The 27,710-nt window shown below is 39.3% G+C and overlaps 2 protein-coding genes across 5 annotated transcripts in view; one reads left to right on the top strand and one right to left on the bottom strand.

The window, feature by feature from the left end:
• LOC136872694 (peroxisomal leader peptide-processing protease) overlaps nucleotides 1-27,710 on the top strand; it is a 1,469,308-nt gene that overhangs the window by 65,239 nt on the left and 1,376,359 nt on the right. The gene's annotated exons all lie outside the window — the stretch shown is intronic.
• ITP (ion transport peptide) overlaps nucleotides 1-27,710 on the bottom strand; it is a 435,567-nt gene that overhangs the window by 17,374 nt on the left and 390,483 nt on the right. Inside the window, exon 1 of one of the 4 annotated variants that reach the window (XM_067146516.2) lies at nucleotides 16,627-16,779. The exons of the other annotated variants lie outside the window; for them this stretch is intronic. The gene's annotated coding sequence lies outside the window, so the exon portion shown is untranslated. Of the gene's footprint in view, nucleotides 1-16,626; nucleotides 16,780-27,710 lie in introns of those variants that run through there. 4 annotated transcript variants of the gene reach the window in all.

Consider the following 27,710-nt stretch of genomic DNA (forward strand, 5'->3'; position numbering starts at 1 on the left):
AATACGCGCTGCTTTATATACACACAACACAATACACCACAGTATCAGACACCACAGATACACGCAGTTGCGAATACGTTCATCCATATAGGTTTGTCATCAGAAAGAGCATCTCGTCGAAAAACTGGGCCAAGTGCATATGTAGTGCCGACTCTAGATATTTGGGAAAGGGCCGAAAAGAAGAGAAAGAAGAAGGAGAAGAATTAGAGACGACTTCTAAGGTATTCAAGTAAGGAAATCTGTATAGTTCTGTAAATAATATTTAAGTAATAATAAAAGTATTCTTCTTCTTTGTGGTTCAAACTATCATGCGGACGGTTCTGTGTATAAAGAAGTTGATTATTCACTGGTCTTCTATGCTAAAAGTTGCTGTTTCGAATCCCAGCACACTCGGTTGGTATTTACGTGTGCTTAAATACGAGAGACCGTGCCGATGGATTTACTGGCAAGCTAATGGATCCCTTTTTATAGCGAAATTCTTCGCCCGCTGACGTCTCTTAAAATCTGTAAGAACTGAGGAAACATTATTATTATTATTATTATTATTATTATTATTATTATTATTATTATTATTATTATTATTATTATTATTATTATTATTATTATTATTATTTACTGTGACCATTACTGCCAGGTAATCTGTTAATCGTATTACACAGATAACTCCTCAGTTGATATCATGAGCTAAATCAATCCGTTTGCATACTCTCGTGAAAATTACCGTTCACACATAACTGGGCCAGCTACGGCAACCTTTAGGTATGAGCAGTATTATTAAATATATTTATCGAAATAAGATTACAATTATATTAACTATGTAATTTTAGTTTATTATTTCTGTAAAATAACTCGTATCAAGTTCAGCTTCTTATTCAGAGAAGATAGTCGAATGAATTTCATATGTATGTGTAAATGAAGACGCGTAAGTAGAATGATTGGCAATATACCGTTGGCCTTGTTTTCTTGGCATTTAGTGACTTGCACAAGTGTAGATGTGCCTTTGAGATGATAGGACTTGATTTAATGCAGTAGCCAGGATATGACGATTGTGACGCTGGTGTAAAATAACGGTGTAGACTGAGCCTCCGTTATGGAGAGGAAAGTGTCTGCTATTCTAATGGCTGTAGATGAATTCAGTCTGCTGCCAGGTAGGGTTTACCATACAAAAAAGAGGCCAAGTTTGAATTAGCATCTTTGTTTTGTCGTTATAATTATTTCAACGGCTCAGAATCGTATTTAGTAAGGCGCCAGCCTTCTATACCTAAGGTTGTGAGATCGAATCTCAACGTAATTGGTTTTTATAGATACTTCAATGAGAGTGATTTGTGGCAATTTGAAGATCTCATGTTGAGACTCAAATCCCGATTCTATCTTTTCTCTTAAAGTCTATAAGAAAGTTATTTTGAACTACACGATTTAGATTTCATATGACATATTGTGTAACGCAATTAATAATTTATTAAGGTTGTTTGTTTCATAATTTAAAAGAAACGATAAAGAGACATGCTTAGACCGGCTAACGTTAGTGCCAGTATTTCATCTCGTATGTCCGGAACTGCAGCTCCTCAAGGTCTGGTGCTCTATCTCATTAGCTATGCTAGTCGGTCTATCAGTGGGTTGGTGTTAGAATATTCCGAAGTTAGTGATCAACATCTCGGAAGACCTTTGTGAATTCAGGTTCTCTATTAAAATTTTTCTTAACATTTGACTATCTCTTTCTCGTAACTTATCTATAAATATTGAAATAGTGTTATATATTCTGCCGACCTCGCGGTATTAGAGGGCTGGCTCCTAGGTCTCTCAGCCTACATGATTACCATTGAGGAGTTATCTGACAGTGATATAGCGCCTCCAGTCTAGAAAGCCAAGAATAACAGCCGAGAGGATTCGTTACGCTGACTACGCGTCACCTCGCAATCTGCAGGCCTTGGAGCTGAGTAGCGGTCGCTTGGTAGGCCAACGCCCGTCAGGGCTGTTTCACCATGGGGTTTGATTTTGTATTATATATTGGTATATTATTATTCCGTTTCTCCCTCTTTTTGCTCAATATTATCATGACTTTGTTCAAAGAGTATGCCTACATATGAGGCATTGCGAATACGAGGGATGAACTCAATAGATGTGCGTTTTGAGGCAAAAAGCATTTGAAATTAAATTCTGACGAACTCAATAAACACGGTCTTAAAAATCTGTACTGTTTCTGATATAAGTATTAATTCAGAAAACGTACAACTGAATCATTTTCTATTTTCTCTATTCTGCATTTTGTAATCTTTTCAAGGACTGAATATCTTTAACGAGCAAATTAGGAAGCTACAACATAGGTTTGTCTCTAACGAAATAATCTTCTATTAAGGTACGACAAATAACATAAAATAATGTAACTTATTTGTGGTCAGTTATGTTGTCGTCAGTGCTGTTATTACCGAGGAAAAGCTGTTGAGGTCGCTCTTTGTACTTGCAGCCACTTCGCTCAAAATCTTCGCTTGGTTTTCTTCTGTGCTTTTTATCGAAAGGAAAGTGTGAATTAAATACAGTTGTCTCACATTACTATTCTTCATGTTCATCATTTAAAGGTATGAATTAAAAATGTCGTCTCATGTTGAGTTCCCCTGTTATCTTTGCAGTGCGGCACACAATTATTTTGACACCCCTTCATACTCAACTCTTGGAAATCGGAAGGTAAAAAGATCGTAATAACAACTGTATTAAATATGTTATCTTTGTACAATTCCTTCATGTATTGCCACTGATAAACGACATGCATTTGTTAAATAAAACTTTAAAATAATTGTTGACATCTTTTAGTAATGTAGCTATCAACAGTTAGTAAGCGTGCCTGTATTCATAACGTCTATCATGTGATTATGCAACCCGCCGTGTTCGGTTGACAGGAAAATTGTCTAAACAGACGGAGTTTTAATATAATGTTCATATACGAGAAGTCAGTGCAACGTTTCTTATTTAATGACCTACGTTCGTGGCAGTATGCACTGTGCTGAGTCTTGTGACTTTTGTGTCAATATGCGTGGCCGGAGGTAGGACCGTGAGAGATACCCTAGGTACTATTTTATCTTTGAGTGAGATTTTGCGATTTGCCTGTAGAAAGTTTTTTTTTTTTTTTCGGAATTTAGTCATTCCTTTTTGGCGTCAGAGTACTCTCATGGTACTCTGGCTCTTATCGCAATGATGGTGGTCTACTTGAGAAGATAGGAGGATAGTGTACCAGAGTGGCGCCTCGTTTGCTGTTTGAAGTGCCGACACATACTGACGGGTTGTGTTCGGTCCTTTACGTCACTATCAAATCTGGTGCCCTGATTTAATGTGTACCTTGAGTAAGATATCTACAAGGAGCACTTAATCAAGGCATACGTTCTACATTGAGTTCTGACATGGCCATGATTTTACGTTCGATGCTAACACCACATTATGGTATATTGGTTGGTTGACTTTTATGTCCGGCCGCTTTTGCCCGTTTTTTGTGTAGGCTGAGTGCACCTCCGCCATGTGCACGTTCCGAAGTAGAAATTTCGTTTCTTAATGTTTTCGACTTCCTGACTGGGAATCGAACCCATGTCCTCCGGGTGAATCGAGCACGCCTTTACCGCCTTGGCCAGACAGCCCCTATATTGGTATAAACTAGACATTTTGGCGCTACGGATCTCATGGAATCCCCAAGCGGCATCATCACTGGCTTCTCAACAAGGTGTGTGTTGGCGACCATGGGATCCTTAGGTGAGTACTGGCATCGTTTCCACTTCCTTGTGCCAGCAACTTCACTCTCCTACCCGATCTCCCTTGGTCAACTCTTGTTCTTTACTGGCCCCGACGGTGTTAGGTCTAAGGAGTCTTTCATTTTCACGCTCTTCTTGGCCCTTGCCGTCCTTTGGCCGATATTTTCATTTTTAGAAGTGTCGGTGTGACTTGAAGAACAAGAATTACCCACCAGCTATCAACAAGGTGGCCGTAGTTCGAATCCCAAGCAGTGCGCATGGGATTTTTAAAGGGAAAGTCAACAGCCAGTTGGCATTTAAATACGAGTGACCCGTATCAGTAGTTTTAGATTTAAAGAACCAATTTGCATGGCAAAGTATAGGCTCTCCAATGTCTCGTAAAATATATTGCACTTAAAGGGACGTTTCTCAACTATTATCAAGATTTTGTTCTCATTGGAGATAGACTTTTGAAGAAGATCCTAGTCGACTCTGGTAGCTGGTCATATGAGTACTAGAGAGGTGAATCCCCTTTAGGGTTAAAGTTCAGTCGAGATGCACAGCGATGATTACACTCCTTTAGCTGCCATACTGGAGGACAAGAAAATGCCAAACCTTTTCTTACATTCGCCATTGTTCACATGGCCAGATGAACTGTTTTGCCTTATGTGGCCATTTTATTCTTGTGTCACTTTAGTGAGGAGAATAGACGTTTGCCTAACATGTTATTTAGTAGCGGTAAAATGTTTTTTAAAAGGAACAAAAAGGATGAATAGATATATACCTGAAGATGTTGAGTGGGGCAAAGACAGTGAGGGAGAGAAAGTAACTGTATTGCAGTCTTAAAACAAGCAACTGCTGGAAGCCGGTCCGAATTATTTCTGCGGATATTGTTAGTCATGATGAGTATTGTATTTCTCTGGAGTTCAGTCAGTATTGCCCACGGAATGCTTTCCAGATGAAGATTGTAATCTTTTGTTTGGAGGGCTGCAACAAAACTGTTCTCTCCTTGCTGTAACAATTTACAATGAAAAGGAAGAGAAAGAGTAATTAAGCTTAAATACAATATGCTATTGAGGTATCTAATGCGAATTTCATTGATCTAAGAAGAAGTCTCTGTTCTTTAATGAATGTCCCTGTCACATTCTGATGACTACTTTGTGTAGAGAAGTACTTACGCTGACCTCAGTGGTGCAGTCGGTTAGTCGTCATTCCGTTCCCAAGATAGTAGGTATGATCCTGGTTGACGCCGGTGGCATTTAGTCTAAGGGTGTTTAAATTCGACAAGTCGTTTCCGTAACGTTAATGAACTTCTGCGGGATAAAATTCCTATATAGGCCTACGACGTCTCTAAAAGATCTATAACATTTGAAGGGGGTAGTGATGGTGATGTTGATGGTTTCAAGTGGAAATACAGCGAAGTAATAATTACCTCATATGAAGGGGTGATGAACAAATTATTATTATTATTATTATTATTATTATTATTATTATTATTATTATTATTATTATTATTATTATTATTTGCTTTACGTCGCACCGACACAGATGGGTCTTATGACAACGATGGGATAGGAAAGGGCTAGGAGTGGGAAGGAAGCGGCCTTGGCCTTAATTAAGGTACAGCCCTAGCATTTGCCTGGTGTGAAAATGGGAAATCACGAAAAACCATCTTCAGGGCTGCCGACAGTGAGGCTCGAACCTACTATCTCTCGAATGCAACCTCACAGCTGCGCGACCCTAACCATACGGCCATCTCGCTCGGTGTTATTATTATTATTATTATTATTATTATTATTATTATTATTATTATTATACTATGAAAAGAATAGACAGTTATGTTTATGTTTTGTAGATCTAGACAAGGCATATGTCAGAGTACTAAGGGGAAAGTTTTTTGCAATACTGAGGGATTATGGGATTAGGGGTAGGTTATTACAAGCAACCAAAGTCATTGGTATTTACTGTTGGTGAGAACTGACGGTAGAATGAGGGAACAGTGGTATGAGGCGCACTCAAAATGAGAAGATACAGGCTAAGTTAGGAATAAACCCGATGGATGGAGCGGTAAAATTTGCTTCAGTGGTGGGGTCACGTTAAGTGAATGGAGGAAGAGATAGGGACCAAGGGGATTATAGTTAGACTTATTTTTTTATTATTATTATTATTATTATTATTATTATTATTATTATTATTATTATTATTATTATTATTATTATTATTATTATTATTATTATTTGTTACTGAATTGAATTGAAATTGTTTAAGCCGTGTACATGCCAAGCGATTTCCTGTAAGTTGCGTCTTATGGTATCTAGTATTATTCTGTCCCATTAGAATATAACGAAACTGCTAAGCTATACTAGTGGAACGAAGTCGTCGTGTGAGCGTTAAGGATGCTAAAAGTTGCACTTAACATCAGATGGTAGTCATCAAGAAGCAGGGGGTCATTAAGTCTGCCCACGCATCGTTGTGTTCAACTTTCGCGATACTAGAAAGTCATCTGACCACTTCCGGATGTCTTCTACCTTGTGCGTAATGTATTTTCTTCGCTACGTACAAGTTAATGATGAAAAAGTTGTTATGCGATCGTTAGGCGGACAGAGAGAGAGATTGGGATTGGGGCGGGCAAAGAAAGTGTCTTGCGGGAGACATGTTCTGTTTCAGTCGGTTCTATGTTTCATATTCGGTGGAACAAGCCGCGTCTACCTGTAGGTAGATAACAGCTTAGAAGTTCTCGTCGATAGGTTTCATTTTGTCTCAAGTACAATAAAATAATGATAACATGCAATAGAAAATAAAATGTCACTTACGAGCTACGAGGCTCACTAATGAGGCTGTAACACAGTTCAGTTGCTAAATGAAAAGCAAGCTTGTAAGGCAGGTGGATAATTTATGGACGCTGGTTCACGAGAGGAAGCCGTTATACTCTTAGGTATGTAGGAAATGTAAATGTAGACAGGTGTAATGGAGCTTTGTTGACAGGAAGTAGAATAACTGATCGATATTTCTCTCCAACCAACAAGATGAAAATAGACCGTAATCAGTGAAAGGACTCAGTGTAGAACACATTTAAGCGCGAACAGTGTGTATCTCCATCTGGTGATAGATGCAGTACTTTTGAATCTGCCTCTTGGTTTAGGTCTGATTAAAATGTAGCTTCTACAGAAGTCCTTGTCTGATTTATGGTTGCGGCAGTATTGAAGCTGCTGAACTATGTGTGGTGCGAAACGACATTCAGAGCACGGCTTTAAACAAAATAAAAAATGTTGCCGTCGACCCATGTGGATCTTTTGCCCCTACTGGCACCATATTGTATGAACCTGCGTGTAATTGGAATGGCGGTAGTGTGGAATGTCGTGTGTGAGGAAAGGAAGATTAAGGACGTCACAAACACCCAGTACCCAGGCCAGGGATATTAATTATTACAATTATAAACCCCTGACCCAACCGGGAATCGAACCCGGGGCCGCCGGGCGACAGGCGGACGCGTTGCCCCCTACACCGCGGGGCCGGACCAGAGCACGGCTAGTGTGTCCGGATGTTCAGAAAGGTGGGCTCATAGGGCCCATCGTGCTGCAGTAGTACTTTCTGATCCAGTGAGGAAAGTGGCGCCGCCATCGGTTCCTGCTGTTTCTATATATCTCCATAACGTTTGGTGGTTGTATTTGAGGATCCAACCAGCCTCCGTGCTAAACATTTGAAAAGACAAATCGTGTATTTTTCCATGAGACTTTGCCTCACCTGTATGAGGTTAGGCCTCGGGGAAAATTTACATACGGACCCCTTTCGGAAATGCCGGCCTGAATGACTGAGCGCGAGTTGTCGGGTTCGTTACCGGATCGGCGTGGTGGTGCTGGTAACATCAGCCTTGTATTGATAGATTTGTCAGCACATAAAATAACTTCTGTGGGACAGAATTCCGGTTCCTCGGCGTCTACGAAAATTGGAAAAGTAAATCCATTATCATCATCAATATTATCATCTAGTTCGTCCTTTAATTGTGACATTTCCTTCGGCAGTCACTCCGGTCAGCTTCATCAGTATGTACATCAAATACTGTGTAGTACGTATGTGGCTGTTGAAAAGCTTTACTTGTAGGGGATTGTGAGAGTAGACAACTGGTGGAGCAGAGTGTGTCAATGATGCTGGTAGAGCAAGCAGTTATTGCTATTCTGGGCACGGCAGCAACCTGTTGAGCCGAGCGGCAGCTGGGAGCAGGTGCGGCTTGCTCCGCTGTCCAAGTCGCCAAGCTGTCTGCCCGCTTCCTCGGCTAACTCTCGCCACTTGCTCCTTAAGAGCCAGTCGGCAACCACCGCATCACTTTCGGATCACCACCGTATGTACAAAGCAATAGGTCAGAGTCGAGTTCTTTTCCTGTTTACCTGACTGCTATCGTCAACCAGATCTAGGTTGTAGTATCATGATACCGTTGATAAGGATTGTTGTTCTAAGAGGCCTAACTAATTTACGATTTCATCTCTCTTCAAATGTCAGCCTCCGTAGCGTAACGGTTAGTGTAATTAGCTGCCGTCCTCGGGGGCCCGGGTTCGATTCCCGGTACTGCCAGAAATTTGAGAATGGCAGGAGGGCTGTGGTTGAAATGGTACATGCAGCTCACCTCCAATGGGGGTGTGCCTGAAAAAAAGAGCTGTACTACCTCGGGATGAGGACACGAGTTTACTTACTATCTCTCTTCAAATACTATATTAACAAGCAAATGGAGAAATTGGAATTTGAACATAAATTTGAACTTAGTTTGTGTTGAGAAATAACAATGGTACAGGTTCTAGAATTAGTATATACGAGTAAAGAGTTGTTTTGAATATTTTCTGTACTATTTAAATTGATCTATGGATATAACATTTTATGATCTTAATAAATTTATTTTACCATTTGCTTTACTTACACAGATAGGTATTATGGCGACGATGGGATAAGAAAGGACTAGGAGTGGAAAGGATGTGGCCGTGGCCTTAATTAAGGAACAATCCCAGAATTTGCCTGGTGTGAAAATGGGAAACCACGGACAACCATTTTTAGAGCTGTTGACATTGGGTTTTGAATCCACTACCTCCCGAATGCAAGCTCACATCTGCTCGACCCTAACCGCACGACCAACGCATTCGGTAATATATTTATTTGAAATGAAGTAAAATACAGCATTTTTCTGTATGAGTAACACTATGTTTTTGTTCTTTACTTGTATTGCATCTGTAAGGGTTCATATATACAACGTCCTTTGCAATGAGATTATAGCCCTCTCCGTGGATCAGTGGTAGCGTGTTGGCCTCCGAATCCGATTTAGTTGGATTTTTGTAGACTGAGAAAATTATATTCAGCATTCCTTACTAGGCAGGGTCAGTGCAAAAGACCTCTAGTGACACATACGGTGTTCACCCGCCTAATTTAGCTAGAATTCACCAATGCGGCATTTGATCCGGAGTTGTATGTCGCTCTCAGGAACGTCATTCATATAGGAGTTTTCAGTTTTCTCTACATTTTCTAGCATAACTGTTTTTAATTTTAGAAAGCTCATTATTTTAAACTTTTGAATATGAGAAGATTTGTATTCTTCTTTCACATTGCCAATGTTAGTTTTAGTCAGAAATATACAGGACTGACTCTAATTAAATCCTATTTTATCAATGATTTTATCGTTACATATTTAATAATTCGAATAATATAGGATGTGTCAATAGAGGACTGTGTGAAAGTCAGATCGGAACATTAATCATTAAAACTCTAAAGTTTGATTAGTTGTGCAAGCCCAGTGGGAATTAAACCTGCTTCAATTGCTAGAGAGTGAGGCAATATTATTTGACAGCTAATTCGGTAGTTACATGTGCATATTACTACGTCACCTTGATCTTGTTGGCACAGTAGCTCTCCGTCCGGTTGGCTTTGCTCCGATTCCCTTTCTCTGGAAAGATTTTAAGATTAGTTTGATGTTCTGCGACAGGGTGTATGTAGCTACGACATAGCTGCTGGGAGTAGAAACGAAAATCCATTTCTTGACCATTCCGCAAAGTTTTTGATTTTTTATTGTTCCAATGCAGCTACCCCATGTCATTGGATTCCAGCATGTTAAGGAACTCCTCGGTGTCTGTTAAGACCGGTAACAGAACGACAGTACTGTATAAAATTATTATTATTATTATTATTATTATTATTATTATTATTATTATTATTATTATTATTATTATTATTATTATCGTTAGTAACCGAATGGTGACGTAGTAGTAATCACTGCTGTTTATTTCAGAAGTTCTGGACACATGTGTTGCTGAGTTATTATCAATAGTGGAGTGAAAGTCTTAAATGCGCAACGAGTTCCTGAATGGATATTCGCGGGACGTTGCCTTTGAGAAGCACGAAATAGGTTTGGACTGTTCATGGTAAACGTCCGTTATAAATTACCTGATACTTCCTAACATTTAATGAAATTATAATCCACTATTAGTATCGTTATTACGTGTAGAATTTGCTTACTTTCTACCGTTATTCCACCGTGAAAGGCGACGTGGTCGACTACCTGTTGCGTGAAAGCCACAGCAAGGAGGCACCGTCACCTTTCTAAGGCCCGGTTTCATCAACACATGTTAGTACTTAACAAGGTGTTAAATCATTTTAACATACGATTTAAGAAAATTTGCGTTTCATCAACAACTGTTAACATTAACAAATGTTAAACTGTGTATTAAAGTTAACATCAGCCATTTCCAATGTTAAATGGCTAACATTAGCATTTAGCAACCTGTTCCAAAATGGCTGCTCTGAATCTCCCTTTCGAGGCGGAATTGCTCTATTTAGATCTTTTCCAAAACAATCCTGATCGAAGAAGAGTTCAGCGACGTTATGACTTTGAAAATTTGACGGATGCGGAATTTCTTCATAGATACAGGTTATCGAAAATAGTCGTTGCTAAGGTTGTTGACGAAATTCAAGTGAGGTTAGAATATTCTACGAAGAGAAACTTGCCTCTTTCTCCAATATTGCAGGTACTGATAATATTACGAGTTTTTGCTACTGGTTATTTTCACATAATGGCCGGAGACAATGCTGGAATTTCTAAAGCCACTGTTATTAGAGTTGTCTGTCGAGTGTCTGCAGCAATAACATCCATGAGAAGGAGGTATATAACATTCCCTTCAGTAGAAGAGCGTCAGCAAATTATCCGCGACTTCTATGAAATAAACCGTTTTCCTGGTGTTTGTTCTAGGTGCAATAGATTGCACACATGTAAGAATCCAATCACCTGGAGGCAATTGGGCCGAAATATATCGTAATCGGAAGGGATATTTCTCTGTTAATGTTAATGTTCAGGTGATTAGTGAGCTTAACCTTCAAATCAGGGATATACTTGCTAGGTGGTCTGGTTCTGCACACGACAATACAATATTTAATAACTCCCATATCGGAGTACAGTTTGAAGTGGGACAATTAACGAAGTGATTTTGTTAGGGGACAGCGGATACCCGCTAAAAAAGTATCTGTTAACCCCATTGAAACCCTCGCGGACTTTTCCCGCGCCTCGTCCTTTTCTTTTATCGTCAAGCCATCTGTGCGCTTGCACTCAGTAACATATATATTTACTAACTAATTCAATTAACAACTCTTTTTCGAAGGAGAAAAAATTAGAACTACGATTCCGTTTCACTTCTCGCGCCATATTTACAGCTGTGCTCAAACAAAAGCGCATCGGAGCGCGCTGTAAAACAGCATGTCCGTACCACTGCCTCCTTGATTCGCACCAGTTCTCAATATTGGGAGAGTTAACGGTCGATTAGTTAACATTTCACAAGAAAAGTTTGATGAAACGCAAGAAACCTAACAAGATGTTAAATTTTTAACTCCGTATTAACTAACTACTTGTTAGTATATATTTAACATGTGTTGATGAAACCGGGCCTCAGAATCCTATCTGCTCGTACTATACACCCCTCTGGTGAAAGTTAAGTAGTAACCAGCTCACTTTTACTACAGTTTATTTTTAGACTTGCTGAGCCGAAAATAGCAGCCATTCAAGTGAGAGATGTGAATGAATGATGTTTCAACCTCCACACTAGCGTTAAGTGGTGGTGTTGACCTGGCGCGAGGATGAAAGAATGCATTGTACGTCTTGCTCGATACAATGTCTTTCAGTTTTCTCTTATCATTTTCCTTGTCCGCAAACCTAAGGAACTTGTAACTTTTAGTTGTTCGTAGTTGTAAGACGTAGTATTTTCATGAAATAATAATGGAATTGCCAAGTTGTACTGCAAATAGTGGAATCGCAATGTTGTGTAAAGAGATGGATATACTAGTAGGTAATAATAATAATAATAATAATAATAATAATAATAATAATAATAATAATAATAATAATAATAATAATAATAACAATAATAATAATAATCCCACTAATTACTTTTACGGTTTTTGGAGACGCCAGAATTTTGTCCCGCAGAAGTTCTCTTATATGTCGGTAAATCTACCCCACGAGGCTGGGGTATTGGAGTATCTGCAAATACCACCGGGTTAAGTCGGGATCGAAACCGCCAAGTCGAGTTCAGAGGCCAGCGCTTCTACTGTCTGAGCTACTCAGTCCGGCAATATCCGGCTCCTTGGCTTTCGATCCTCGGGGCCCCGGGTTCGATTCTTGGCCGGACCGTGGGATTTTAATCTTAAATGGCTAATTCCCTTGACTCGAGGACCGGGTGTTTGTACTGTATCCATCACACTAGCACGTAGTTTCCCATACATGACAGACGCCGACCACCCTCGTCAGAGGGTCTGTCTTCACAAGACTAACAATAGCCGCATGAAATTATTATTAGTCCGGCAAGATAATAATTAAGTATTGTTTGAAAGGAAAAGTGGTGGTGATGGGGGTGGTGGTGCTGGTAGTGTGGTGGGGTAAGAAGTGAAATTCTAACGATAGCATTTCAGCATCAAATGAAACATCTAAACAGTGGGCAGCGCAATGGAAATACTGGACAACTTAGAAGTAGATTTGCATTGGGAAGGAACCACGTTGTTCGGATAGTTCTCTCTAAGGATCTCTACACATATGTAGCCGGCATGGACCCGCTTCCATGACGTTTTGAAAGTGTTTATTTCTGTTCTTTCAATTCGCACTGTGTGTTGTACAGTCGTAAATTCGAAGATTGTAAATAAGATTTTACTTTGTATTGGCTGAAGAAAAATTAAATTGGGAGCAAATGGAAAAATATGTATATTTTTAAAATCAGTAAGCCCTGTTTGTTTATTACACTTGGTACTTGGTATATGACGGGTCATCAGCGACATGTACTTGCTTACGAACTATATGGTAGCTAGAGTTTTCTGTGTGCAGCTGTAACTGTGGGGCTTGGAATAGCTTGTTCCGGATTCGAAGTGAGGCACTATCTTAACCTTTCGCTTCAGTTTGGAAAATAAATGGAACAATCGAAACACAGCCACGAGATTCCAAACTCGGAACTCTGTAGTGCAGAGTTTCCCGGAGACCTATCGTAAACTAAGCACTTGTCTTCAAAAGTGGGTTGCACAAATCGTCCAGCATTGCATTTGACTCTTTTTATGAATGCTTTAGTGTGAGAAACCCTTGGAAGTAAATTTATTGGCACGTTTTCAGTGTGTTTCTTATGACGAGAGTGCAGTAAGGAAATACTATTTATACAATCTGCTTTACGTGGCGCCGACACAGATAGGTCTTATAGCGACTGTGGGATAGGAGTGGGAAGGGAGCGAACGTGGCCTTAATTAAGGTACTGCCCCAGCATTTGCCTGCTGTGAAAATGGGAAGCCACGGAAAACCATCTTCAGGGCTACCGACAGTGCGATTCGAACCCACTGTCTGCCGAATGCAAGCTGATAGCTAAGTGACTCAAACCGCGGGTCTCTTGCTCGGTAATATATACTTAAATACTTATCATTATTTGTATTATTATTATTATTATTATTATTATTATTAGAGCTGATGGCTGTGAAGTCGTAAGCCTCTAACTTGGAGCCACGTTGGAATTGAAATGTTTAAGCGCCACGCTGTCGGAAAATAATTTACAAAGAGACGTTACGGGTCCAGGATGCAGAGACAGGGTTGACAGATAAGGAAATGTGTATATAGAAAATTGAAATAGGAAACGATAATTAACTGACGCAAAGACATGGGTGAAATTATTGAGCAATGCACATATAGTTTTCAAATACAACTATCAACACCGACTGTCCTCCGTCTATGAATGGTTGCGACCCAGTTTTGTGTTCTCCGTTGCTCTATCTGAAGGCTGGAAAGGATGATGCAACTTCAGTGTATTTAGGTATCACGCGGCTTTGGAAGAAAGGCGGACTCTTTGACTTGGAAATGAACCTCTCTGTGAGCTATTATTAGACCACACAGAGGAAGGGGTAGTAATACAGGAATGTGGGGTTGTTGATTAAGTTCGAATTGAATGTGCTGTTTATTGATATTAGATAAAGCCTTCCCAAATATATCACATAGTCTACTGTTATATATATAGTTTATATATTATAGGATGTGATGTACATGAAATAGAAAATAAATACGATGACTCAGTTCTTTTAACCCTATCACGTTACCAGTATTAGTCCCTATCCCAAAATTCCTGTTTTCCCACTGAATAAACATTACCGGTTTAAAATTCTTGCTGTTTAAATATTTATTTCTGTTGTTTTCTTTACAGGTTTTGGATTGAAAAAAATTCATGCACAATTGAGTTATTAGTTTACAGAGAAGATTTTGTCATGCTTTTTGACTGATGTTTTCTGTGTCATTACATCACCTTGCAGGTCGTTTTATAGAGTTCGTGAGTCAATTGAGAGATTCTCGTGCAAGATGAGTTGAGGGATTCATGACTTGACAGTTTGCATGCATTTCTAAAAGAGTATTGTTCATGCTAACCACGTAAGAAGTTCCTAGCATTTTTGATAGACGATTGCTAATCTCGTATACAAATGATTTGCAATATGTAATAAATACTCGGTACTGAATATTTTAAATTAACATACATACTGTATTCGAATTTTGAAAGAAATGTATATATCGTGTGTGATTTGTTTTAACTGTAGACTACACGTGCTGATGCAATCCAAGGTTGAAATTCTGGTAATGACAGCAGTAATCCTGAACATCTTCTGTGTTCACTTGCTTCTGATATTGGAGCAGATAGCTTGAGTGGTTCCCACCAAGGCGGCTGCGGTTCGAATTCTAGCCAGTGCATGCGCACTTTTTGAGATGAAAAGTCAGGTCTCTGTGGTTCGGATTCCATGTAAAGCTGGAGATCCCGTGGCTATGATCACTATATTAAACGCCACTTAAAACTACAGACTTGCTTTACTTGTGATATGTGTTTCAAATCTTGGTACACCTTTGCCATTATGGGCCCTAAACGAAAGCAGTAAGACATTATCTTTCTTGACGAGTATCGGGGCTAATAAATGCATTATATCTAAATGTTGTAATAATGAAAAGAACTTCAAAACTAGAAGATTGAATTAAATGCTGGACATGTGGAGAATATAGTAGGGCCTGGGTGTTTATTCAATAACTAATGCTGTGTTTTGCGAGTTGTAGAATATGGTGCCCGACTATTGCTTGCATTATGTTCGCATATTTTGTTAAGCAAAACCTAGAAACCCTTATCAAGTGTCTTGTTAGGCCTGTATTGAATCTTTTAACTCCAAACTACTGCAAACACTCGAGTGATTTTTCACTCCAGAGAAATGCTGAGATAGTATCTCATTTTTGAGACACCAAGGCGTAATAAATAAATAAATAAATAAATAAATAAATAAATAAATAAATAAATAAATAAATAAATAAATAAATAAATAAATAAATAAATAAATAAATAAATAAATACACACAACCACTGCAATAGTGCAGGTTATAGTTAGTTCACACATTATGGACTGATTTTTAAGGTACTCTTAGTTCCTGAGTGAAGACATGAAGTTCTCGTTTTGCAGCTTGAGTTGCTACCTGACTTTCACGTGCACACGTCAAACCGCAGGATGAATCCGTCACAAAGGCAGTTAAATTTTTGTTGAGATTCGGACCAGAATCGTTTACCGACAACGTAACTTGCTTATCCCCGAGACTCCATGGCTCGTGTTTATATAGAGCACTGTGGTGCTTGTGATCAGTCGCTTACTGTGAGCAATTGAGTAGTTAAGTTGCGCGAAATGCTCTGAGCAGGATGACCCCAGCACATTAATGTATTCCATCCAACCTTGTTGAAGCTCACGCGATGCTGCCAACCCCAAGACTAGGACACTAGCCCACTAAAGGTCGCTAGTTTGTGTCCCACACGTGGTCTTGGCCTGCGTGCTTCGCGCATTGCAATTACACCGGCTCCGCTTACTCTATGTCGTCATTGTCAAACACTTGGCTGCCCTCTTAGAGACTTCCTGGCTAATATCTAGGGACCAAAAACAGGTTATACCATTTTTGTTACCACTGAACTTAACCCACTTCCTGTAGGGGATGGGTTCATTTTGGACTTGTTCCACTTTCTTGATGTCTAATATATCACAGTTACCTATAATTTACAAGGACACTTTTCTCGCCGTGTAACAAATTAGTATTCATTATTGAACATTCAGGGCAGTTCTAAAATAAACAGCACCACAAATCTAAACTGTTCTGACGCGAATAAAAGAAGTTCTCAAAGTTTTGGCTTGGAGAATTGAAAGTTTAATAGCTTCCTTTCATATCTCTAATTAAGTTGCCAGACATTTGAAAGGGCTCACGAACAACACTGGGAGAGAGAGGAAGAAGTTATATACTTAACTATGAACCTGTAATTGTTTGTTGACAAACCTAACTACATGTTTATACACGTAAATCAAGTACGATGTGGTTAGTAGCATAAAACAATAATTAGTTTTTTAAAGCTTGGCGGGTTCTTACCGTGATGTTCACTTGTTTTATTTAAGTACTGTTGGCGAGCAATCGAACGGTTGTCGACAGCAGGTCGCACTATTATTCGCGTCACTGAAGAGAACACTCCACAAACACTGTGCTAAAACACCTTTTGGACGGATCGACTCCTTTGATCGTGCTGTTGAGACTGACTGCGAAACAGGCTGTGCGAGCGGTCGTAATATACTGGAGCCTGATAGGCAGGCGAAGCGGGGGGAGGGGAGCCTACGTCATAGCAATGGATGCGCGGTTTTTTCTTGATGTACTGTATACTTGCTAGAGAAAATTTCCGTATTAGTATAATTGCAGCTTGTTGAAGAACACTAGTACTTTTTAAAATTCATCTGTGCTTCAAAATGGAAAAGTACCAGGGGGTGGGGGGAGTGCAAGAGGGAAAGCTCTTCTGAAATAATTTACAGTGTTTGTTAGGTAGGTTATTTGCTACGACTGATAGTGAATAATTTCTGGATTGAAAGAAATAGTTCATAAAGAAAGGAATGCTGGAAAGTTACTGGAATGTGGCACGAAAGTGTTTAACCTACAAACCTTGGCATGTGGTACTGAACTCCGTGATTGTCCGAGAAAATCTCGTGTCTGACCCAAGGCTTCAGGTAGCTATAACTGTTCTTCGCAGAAACGTGTGTGTGAATATAACTGATTATTGGTAGGTCTTTTAATTATTTTAAGGCCTGCACGTGCCGATAAAAAGTGAGGGTATGCATCTGCTTGAGGTGGCGACTTTGCAGAGGCAATGAACTGTTTTTCCAATATAAGCTGTGGTTGCTGGTTGGAAGTTGTGATCGTCTGACTTCAGTTCTCTTCTGTTCCCGTTCAGCTGTCCTCTGATAGGGGAAGCTCTCCTCAGGCTTTCTCGTAATATTCTTATCTCCCGCTGTTAGATTGCCACGCAGATAAGTAATAATAATAGCCAATGATTAATAATAATAATAGCCAATGATTTCGTCGATAGATTCCGAGTTTGGTACCCTACGACCTTGTTCATGTTCCACACATTATTATTATTATTATTATTATTATTATTATTATTATTATTATTATTATTATTATTAGGTCTATACTTCGGAACAGTAAGCCAGCTTACTGGGATCCCAATGCACTCGTTTGTATGTTTGTGAATGTTTCGAAAGCAATCGTAAAAGCTGTCGGATCATTTTCAAATTTGGTATTTATATTCCTTGGATACACTAAAATAACGTGTAGTGTTTGTTGATTTCTGGCCTTCAGGGAGGTAAGTTTTTGTGATACCTATACTTACACTTTGCCTTTCCTTATTTCCTAGATATGCGATCGTTAGAACAATGCAATTGTCTCTAAATCAGCAACAAAAAAATCTTTGAAAAATGCGAAATTAAATGTGTAGAATATAGTGATTGCACGTCTCTTAGAAGTAAGTTTTCTGTTTTTTTATAAAACATTTCACCATTTTTATTTCTCTGAAATGCGATTATATAAATGTTGACCGGGCGAGTTGGCCTTTTGGTCAGGGGTGCGCAGCTGTGAGCTTGCATCCGGGAGATAGTGGGTTCCAACCCCACTGTCGGCGGCCGTGAAGATGGTTTTCCGTGGTTTCCCAATTTCACACAAGGCAAATACTGGGGATGTACCTTAATTAAGGACACGGCCTCTTCCTTCCCATTCCTAGACCTTTCCTATCCCATCGTCGCCATAAGATCTATCTGTGTCGGTGCGACGTAAAGCAGAATTGTAAATATATATAAAAATGATGGGACTGTCTTCAAATTCAACAGAACAATGTTATTTGAATTTGCGAAATTAAATGTGTTCATTGTTGGTGATTACTTTGAGAAGTAAGGTTTCCTTTCAGATTAAAGTTACATTTAACCATTATGTTTTTCCTCGATGTGCGATTGAATAATGATGTAACAGTTACCAAATAAAAAAAGAAAAAAAAAGAAAAGGAAACTTTGGTTTTGCGGAATTTACTGTATAGATTTCGGTGATTGTTTAGCTTTGAGAAAGAAGTTTTTTTCGGATAACTTTACATTTCATCCTTTCCATTATCAAAGTTTGTAGTTGTACAAATGATTAGATCGATTCCTTGTTCTTGGGAAATGCAGTGTGTAGATTTTGATGACTGCTGGCCCGAGAGTAAACATACTGTAAGCTCAGTATAGACTTGAATGCACCTACATCTGTACTTATTGAGCGTATATTTGCATATACATTACACCGATGTTTCTGTCTGTGGAAGAAAAGTCTCATTAACATGATTAACTTTTTAAATTATTGCATGTTAAACGATCTGCTCCGTTTTTCATCTATCAGAAATCTGTAATGGAATAGGATATCTAGAATATCAAAGGTAAGCAGTATTGTGTTGGAGTTATGGTTGTGTAGTCAAATCTCATTTGGTGACTTTTTCTCGATCGCCCGCAATGCATGTCCGATTTCAATGTTCATAATTCAAATTCCTTATTATTATTATTATTATTATTATTATTATTATTATTATTATTATTATTATTATTATTATACAGTGCTCGTATTGGTACATTCTGTATATAATTGTGGCTCAGAGAAAACAAAATCGCCGTCTAACGAGTGAGTTAGCTATGCAGTTCGGTAAGCTTGCCTTCGGGGGATGGCAGGTCGACCCGTCGTCGCCAGCCTTGAAAATGGTTTTCCGCGGATTCCCATTTTTACATCAAGCAAATACCTCGGCTGTGTCTAAATTAAGACCACAGCTGCTAGCTTGCTAATCCTATCCATTTCCGCCGTCGCCATAGACCTGTATGTTTTTAAGTGCGATGTTCTTAAATTTTTTTTTCAGAATCAGAAACAGCAGGGTGCCTAATTACAGAGATCCGTAGAACAAGCAAGCTTTTAGTTTTACGTGACTGTAGATATCGCGATCAAGGCAAGGAAACTCCATTTTTTACGTGGAATCCGAACAAGGACATAATTTTAATGTAAAAATTATCATGTGCGCTGGTCGGGATTCCAACGAAACGACCGTCTTGCTCAGAAGCTAGCGATGATATTACTCGGCTATCTTAAACTTATTATTATTATTATTATTATTATTATTATTATTATTATTATTATTATTACAATAGAATTTGGCTAATTCGAAATGAAACAATCGCTAAAGTGACGAATTCGTATGTTAGAGGGAATCTTTGGTTAATATTAATAATAAGATTGCTAGTATCTACCTGTTAAGAATTTGTAGTACGTTAATAGGCAAACGAAAGGCGCTTACACGATTGTTCCATGTGCTAAGAATGACAGGTGAAGTTAAAGTTAGTGACGTAGAGAAAGCAGGAAAGGGCTCTAGCAGCATCTCTGTTGTATCACATTGTACTGGAAGCTCGGGTGAGCTAACCAAACAAGTCAAGTTCACTAATTTCTTCCAACCCGTAGTCGTTGTAAGTAGAAATACTAATTTATGTAGGAAATTTTCGTCACCTTTTATTCATTTCTATACGTTTTGTTTTAATATTCCTCATTTTTGTTTATAATTGCGTTTATGTGTTGTGTATGTTTTTTACACGTTGATTTACGTCGCACCGACACAGATAGGTCTTATGGCGACGATGGGATGGGAAGAGCTAGGAGTGGGAACGAAGCGGCCGTGGCCTTAATTAAGGTACAGCCCCAGCATTTGCCTGGTGTGAAAATGGGAAACCACAGAAAACAATCTTCAGGCCTGCCGACAGTGGGATTCGAACCCACTATCTCCCGAATATTGGATACTAAGTGACAGCAGCTACCGAGCTCGGTTTTGTATGTGTATGGGAGATAGAGCGGAAACTTATTTTAAGAAAATAAACCAGCAGAATCTAGAGACTTAATGTTCTGTAGTATACTGTAGTTTGAGATTTTTGATTGATAGGTAATATTAATTCGAATACTTTCCCTTGAACTAAGAATTAAAATATTATTTTGTATTGTTGTTACTGTTATGAACGAGCGTTCAACGTCGTTGGACGAAGTTAAAGTGTTATAGAGTCTAAAACCACCGAAAATTGTATCTGTAAGGTCATCAGCAACTCTGCTCCTTTAGATTATTTAAACCACAAAATTAAAAGAACTTCTTATGAAAATGTTGTCAGAATGCAGCGGACAGTAACAGCTTCTATGTTTGATATTGTGGGAAACCGTTATACTGAAAACAAAACAAAACAAAACAAAACAAAACAAAACAAAACAAAACAAAACAAAACAAAACAAAACAAAACAAAACATTATTTTGTAAGGTGAACTTAAAGATTTTCTTTGGTCCCAATTGGAGGGTAGAGAAAATGCAATTTGATTACCCAGTTTCTCTTTATTATTAGAGTAATTATTCAGTATAACTTCTTAATATTTTGTATCAGTTCATATACCGTAGTATCCATGAAATCGCGGTCCAAGCTATTACATGAAACAACGATAACAGCAACAAATACAGCTGAATATGAATCAGATTAGTGATTTTCAGTCACTCAGTCTTGAAAACAGCAGGATATTTGAATTGGAAATTTCAAATTGTAATAATATCACTTGTAGTTTGATACAGTATGGCTGTTGGAAAAATGGTGAATTTACCTTCCTTGGTCCAGTTTCGTTTGGGATCGGACTGTTGGAAACTCATGGAAGAGATGCTTAAGCAATTCGCATGCTGGTTACGTGTACAGAATATGTACCATCGCATTTTACTTGTACTTTTTTTTTTTTGCTAGTTGTTTTACGTCGCACCGACACAGATAGGTCTTACGGCGACGATGGGACAGGAAAGGGCTAGGAGTGGGGAAGGAAGCGGCTGTGGCCTTAATTAAAGTGTGAAATTGCCTGGTGTGAAAATGGGAAACCACGGAAAACCATTTTCAGGGCTGCCGACAGTGGGGTTCGAACCTACTATCTCCCGAATACTGGATACTGGCCGCACTTAAGCGACTGCAGCTATCGAGCTCGGTTTTTACTTGTACTAGAAGAGTTTCACTTAGGAAAGCAGTTTTTAGTCAGCCTCTGTTTATAATTGGTAATTCTTTCGTTTGCACATCTTCATTTGTAAAACGTACTTCTGCAGTTTGGCCGTGAACGTACGTCCCATTAGAACACGTGCACACGAAACTTATCCTTGTAACCACGTGGTCAGGTAAGCAGGCGCTCATATCTTGATTCGAGAATGGCGAACATGGGGTTCTGGGCTCCCGCTTCTTCATCGCTCTTGTCCGATCGCTAGTGGTCAATCCCACTCCGACGCTATCTAGGTAGAACGGTATCCAAGTCCACCGCTGTGGTTAGAGGCCTAGAGTAGAAGGCTCTTCTCAGATTTTTTTGGACTGAGTAGATCTAACGGTTGATAGCTGGCCTTCTGAGCTCACGTTGCCGGGTTCGATCCCGGCTCAATCTGATGATGTTTGAAGGTGCTTAGATACGTCAGTCTCGTGTCGATAGATTAACCGGTACGTCAAAGAACTCATGCGGGACAACATTCCGGCACGCCGGCGTCTCCTAAAACTGTAAAAGTAGTTTATGGGACATGGTAAGGTAAGGGTGTATTCTGCCCGAAGGCAGGTCCGAACCTCCGCAGAGGTGTGCCTGTGCCGGAGTTTACGTACGGTAGGGTGACCAGTTCCTTTCCGCTCCTCCACTCACTTACCCCCCCCCCCCCCAACAGCGCGTGGCAACCCATCCAACTCTTGACCACGCCCAGTGTTGCTTAACTTCGGAGATCTCACGGGATCCGATGTTTCAACACGGCTACGGCCGTTGGCTACCTATAAAAATCAAGACAAGTCTGTCAGTCCCCTCCTTAATCCAGGGAAATGCTGAGATTGTATCTGACATAAAAGCTACGGCCTTTTCCTCTGCAGTCCTAATCATGCAGTTGAAAATACTCAAAAGTTATCTGGCAGACTTCGCAATCATCAGGTACAGTAGCTATTGACGAAGATGTACGAAGCCTCTTGCAAGAATCATCAACTGCAGGAGCCAGTAAGAAACCTTCAATTTTGTTAGTTAACAACCTCATTATTTGAGAGTCGGGCTTCTTCTTTTTCTTTTTCTTCTTTGTCTTCTTCACTTTGGCAGTCCGTCGTAGTGGTCTCCTCCACCTGGCAAAAAAGGCAACGAATGGCTACGTGGTACAGCTTGTCTCCTTTTAGTGAACTCTGGTCAACGAGAGAGGCTAAAACTTCTGTGTGCGTTACATTTAATACTTGTCAGAGGTGATAAAAGTGTACTCTGTTCACCTTGAAGAACGTGAGTTCGATACTCGTTAGGAAGTCGAGACATTTGGTAAAACGAGACTTACCAATTCTGGAAAGGCATATGCACTCAGTACTGAGGTTTTGGTTAGATGAAGTCTTCCTCTCCTTCATAGACCTTCATAACTTTCCACAAGATTACTTTTTTAAACACTTTTACATACTTTTTGACAGTTTAATAATAATAATAATAATAATAATAATAATAATAATAATAATAATAATAATAATAATAATAATAATAATAATAATAACCGATACCATAAGCATATAAAAGTGATGAAATCCACAACTGGGACCAGAACTAAGAATGACGTTGAGAAAATTCACATCTTTCCGTAAGCGCCAGGAAGCCTAATTAAAGTGGTTTTATCCTGTCCTGGAGAAGTTTGTTACACCGAATTTCCGCAACTTGTTTACCAGCATGATTCTTGGATTACTTTGGAATATTAGCTTATTCCATGTACCTCAAGAAATATATCCAAATACGAGAGGCAAATAATCACAGTTATATACTGAACGTTATTTCACTCAAATTTTTAACATGTTCTGTTTATCGTGTCTGTTCCCTCGTCTTCCAAGACTACATAAGTAATGACCCCTGAGTAGTAGGCATGGCTGCATTACTGTACGTATTTATCCTCATTTGAAAGCCGCAGCTCGTCATTCGCCTATATTGATAGATAAGACTGACCCGCAAAACAATTTTATATTGTATCACTAAGGTGGCTTAGGTTTTATTTGGATTCGATTTATGAATATATGAGCGAATTTTAAAATGGAACTTTATTTTACAATTATTTGTAGGAAATCTTGCATTTTGTCCGATAAATCACATTTTATTAAGAGAGAGTCAATGTAATCAAATCCACAAAACCGTTAATTGCGTGAGCAAAGTTCAAGGTGGTATAGTGTTACAAAGGTTCATTTCCCTGAAGAGAAACTTTGTGTATTTTTCCCCATGATCTTACTTGTTAATGAACTCAATTAAATTGAAGGCCTTAGTGTATCGCATTAGTATAACAAGGTAGTTGATTCTGTTGTAATATCAACGATTAACACTAGTCTTTGCTGCAAAAATAACCATTTTTAAAATACTCACAAGAATGAGTTTGAATGTACCCAGTCCCTTACATATGCCAATAATATGGAAGAGGGAGTTTTAATTGGAAAACCAGACCTACAGGCGTGGTTAATATGAATAGATAGTTAGATAGTTGAAGATTGAGTCCAACGGTTACAAAAAGTAGAAGCGATCTCTCTCTTTCGTTTCTGAGTAGAAACTCGCAAGGTAATAATAATAATAATAATAATAATAATAATAATAATAATAATAATAATAATAATAATAATAATAATAATAATAACCGCTTTTCCCACACACCTGTGGGGTCACGTGTGCGAGCTGTGTCGTACATGTGGATTTGGCCCTATTTTAAGGCTGGATGCCCTTCCTGACGCCAACCCTATGTGGAGTGATTTAATCACTATTGCGCGTTTCTGTGGTGGTTAGCAGTGTGGTGTTTTGTCTGAATATGAAGAGGAGAATGTTGGGACAGCAACAGAAATAATAATAATAATAATAATAATAATAATAATAATAATAATAATAATAATAATAATAATAATAATCGTTTAACGTCCGACTTCTTGGCTGAATGGTCAGCGTTGAGGCCTTAGGTTTAGAAGGTCCCGTGTTCGATTCACGGCCGGACCGGGGATTTTAATCGCGTATGATTAATTCTTCTGTTTAACATCGCCCAGCCGAAAGAACTGTGCTCTCCCAGGCCGATGGTATCGTAAGCTACTAAACCTCATCAGCAACAATATTTCACTGAATGTTGTTAGTTGAGGTGTGCTCTTTCTCTTCTGCTGCCATTTACCTCCGCTGGATGGCATTGCTGTTGCAATTACAAAATATAACTCGTCAGCGACTCTGGTACTCAAACGCTAGTGCTAACATAAAATTATTTTGTAAATGGTACTTGTAAAATTGTTTCAAGGACTTCGATTTTTGATAGACTTGGTGATGATCTGTGCCTCAGGTCACGTAAGCCTGCTGCAAGCTACAACTTCCAGAGCAGTGGACTCATTATAGCGCATCCATTTTCAAGCCAGGATGACAAACACTTATGACGAGCATGTTGAACAGTTCACCTTGTTAGATGACTTCGGCCTAAACTGTGAATAACATTATAAGTCCATAAATAGGAAAGGATGCAACCAGTGCGAGAAGATAACAAGATCTGTTGAACGGAAAACTGACCTGCTTGTATGAGAGCGCAAAATTTGCATTCCTCTATTTTCCAGAAGTAAGCCTCTCGGTCCTCTCAGGACAGGATAATGGACCCGTACAACTCATTAAAGGCCTTGAGCCTGCAAAGGCAAATGCTGCTGAATTAAATTACCTATAGTACGCGAACCGACAAAGTTCCGATTCAGCACTAGGCAGCTCAGGTATCAAGAAAAGGTTCGCGTACTATACTTTCTTTTAATGAAGGATACGTGTTTTTGAAGGAACTACTTGGTAGCATTATTAACATCCCTACAGTGCATGCATGTATTATGTCGTGGTGGTCATGATTATTGTTTTAAGAAGAAGTACTCTACAGGTAAAAGAAAGCCTCCGTGTTTCAGGCGGCAGCGCGCCGGTCTCTCACCACTGGGTTCCGTGGTTCAAATCCTGGTCACTCCAAATGAGATTTGTGCTGGACAAAGCGGAGGCGGGACAGGTTTTTCTCCGGGTACTCCGGTTTTCCCTGTCATCTTTCATTCCAACAACACTTTCCAATATAATATCATTTCATTCCATCTGTCAGTCATTTATCATTGCCCCAGAGGAGTGCGAAAGACTCCGGCAGCCGGTACAATTCCTATCCTCGTCGCTAGATGGGGGCTTCATTAATTCCATTCCTGACCCGGTTGAGTGACTGGAAACAGGCTATGCATTTATTTTATTATTTATACTCTACAAGTATGCAGAGGAAAACCCAACCAGAGGGAAAATGAAAAAAGGTATGACCCTTCGATGAATGAGGATATCGGCTAAAGAAACGCAACGGCTACGAAGGTCGTGAAAGACTTCCGAGGCCTCAAAAAAACATAATACCATCGGGATTGGAAGAGAACAAGAGTTGATCAAGGGAGGTGATCAAGGGAATGTGAAGAGACTGGTACTAGTAAGTCGATACAGTGAAAGGCCAATTCACGCTCCGAAGCTAAGAGTCTCTGAGGATCCCTTTTAATTGCCTCTAACGGCAGACAAGAGTTACCATGGATAGATGTATTCTACCGCCCCCACCTACAGGAATTTATCTGCTATGCTGTTAGTTACCATTAAAGCATTGTTAAACGTAAGTTTAGAATGTGAAAAATAAGGCTATTTATATATGTTTCTTTTATCTATTTGCGCATTTTCAACACCATTAGGACAAATAATAATAATAATAATAATAATAATAATAATAATAATAATAATAATAATAATAATAATAATAATATGTTTGTCCAGCCCTTGTCCCGTTTCTCTACGGGATCGGCTATGAGGTGAGGTGAGATGAATCTGTCGTGGCGGGATTTTATGACCGGATGCCCTACCTGACGTCAACCTCATCAGAGGAGTTAATGAGATGAAATGAGTGACGTGATATGTGATAATAGAAAGGTAGAGGATGAAACACGGTGCCGGCACGTAGCCTACTCCTGTCGAATATCACCAAGGGGTCTGCTCAAGGCTTAACGTCCCCATCCGATGGACGAATCACTATCAACAGCGCCATATACCCATAGGAGCACTGCGGAGAGGTTTGGAATTTAATCCAGGCTTTTGGCACTCAATCTAGTGATTAGAAATTATATACCACCACCTCCCCTACCCTACCGGCCAACATTCTGATGGTGAATTTTTTTTCGACCAGTGGGACTCGAACCGGCTAACCTCGGTGTCAGACCGTTTAGACTTCAACGCCTTAACGACCATGGCTACCAGGCGAGATAATAATAATAATAATAATAATAATAATAATAATCCTACCTGCCGAACAACACAGCAACTATTCTTCAAAATTTAAATTTTTTTACGACATAGAGAAAATCTTATTACAGATCATAAGAGATTCTCTGAAAAGTATTCATTTTTATAATTACATACTGTAAATTTATGGTCACCCTCTCTGGAGGACGGATGATTTATTTTTTAATAAACCTCACCACCACCACCACCACCACCAATAATAATAATAATAATAATAATAATAATAATAATAATAATAATAATAATAATAATAATAATAATAATAATAATAATCTTAATCTCTTTACCTTCCAGGGTTGGTTTCTCCCTCGGATTCAGCGAGGGATCCCACCTCTATCGCCTCAAGGACAGTGTCCTGGAGCGTGAGACATTGAGTCGGGGGATACACTGGGGAGGATGACCAGTACCTCGCCCAGGCGGCCTCACCTGCTATGCTGAATAGGGGCCTTTGGAGGGGGGGGGGGATAGGGAGATTGGAAGGGTTAGACAAGGAAGAGGGAAGGAAGTGGCCATGGCCTTAAGTTAGGTACCATCCCGGCATTTGTCTGGAGGAGAAGTGGGAAATCACGGCAAACCACTTCCAGAATGGCTGAGGTGGGAATCGAACCTCCCTCTACTCAGTTGACTTCCCGAGGCTGAGTGGACCCCGTTCCAGCCCTCGTACCACTTTTCAAATTTTGTGGCAAAGCCGGGAATCGAACCCGGGCCTCCGGTGTGGCAACTAATCATGCTAACCACTATACGACATAGGCTGACATTAATAATAATAATAAATTAGATTAAAATAGTAATTATAAATACAT

The sequence above is a fragment of the Anabrus simplex genome, chromosome 4 (genome assembly GCF_040414725.1).
Source record: "Anabrus simplex isolate iqAnaSimp1 chromosome 4, ASM4041472v1, whole genome shotgun sequence".
Classification (NCBI taxonomy): domain Eukaryota; kingdom Metazoa; phylum Arthropoda; class Insecta; order Orthoptera; family Tettigoniidae; genus Anabrus; species Anabrus simplex.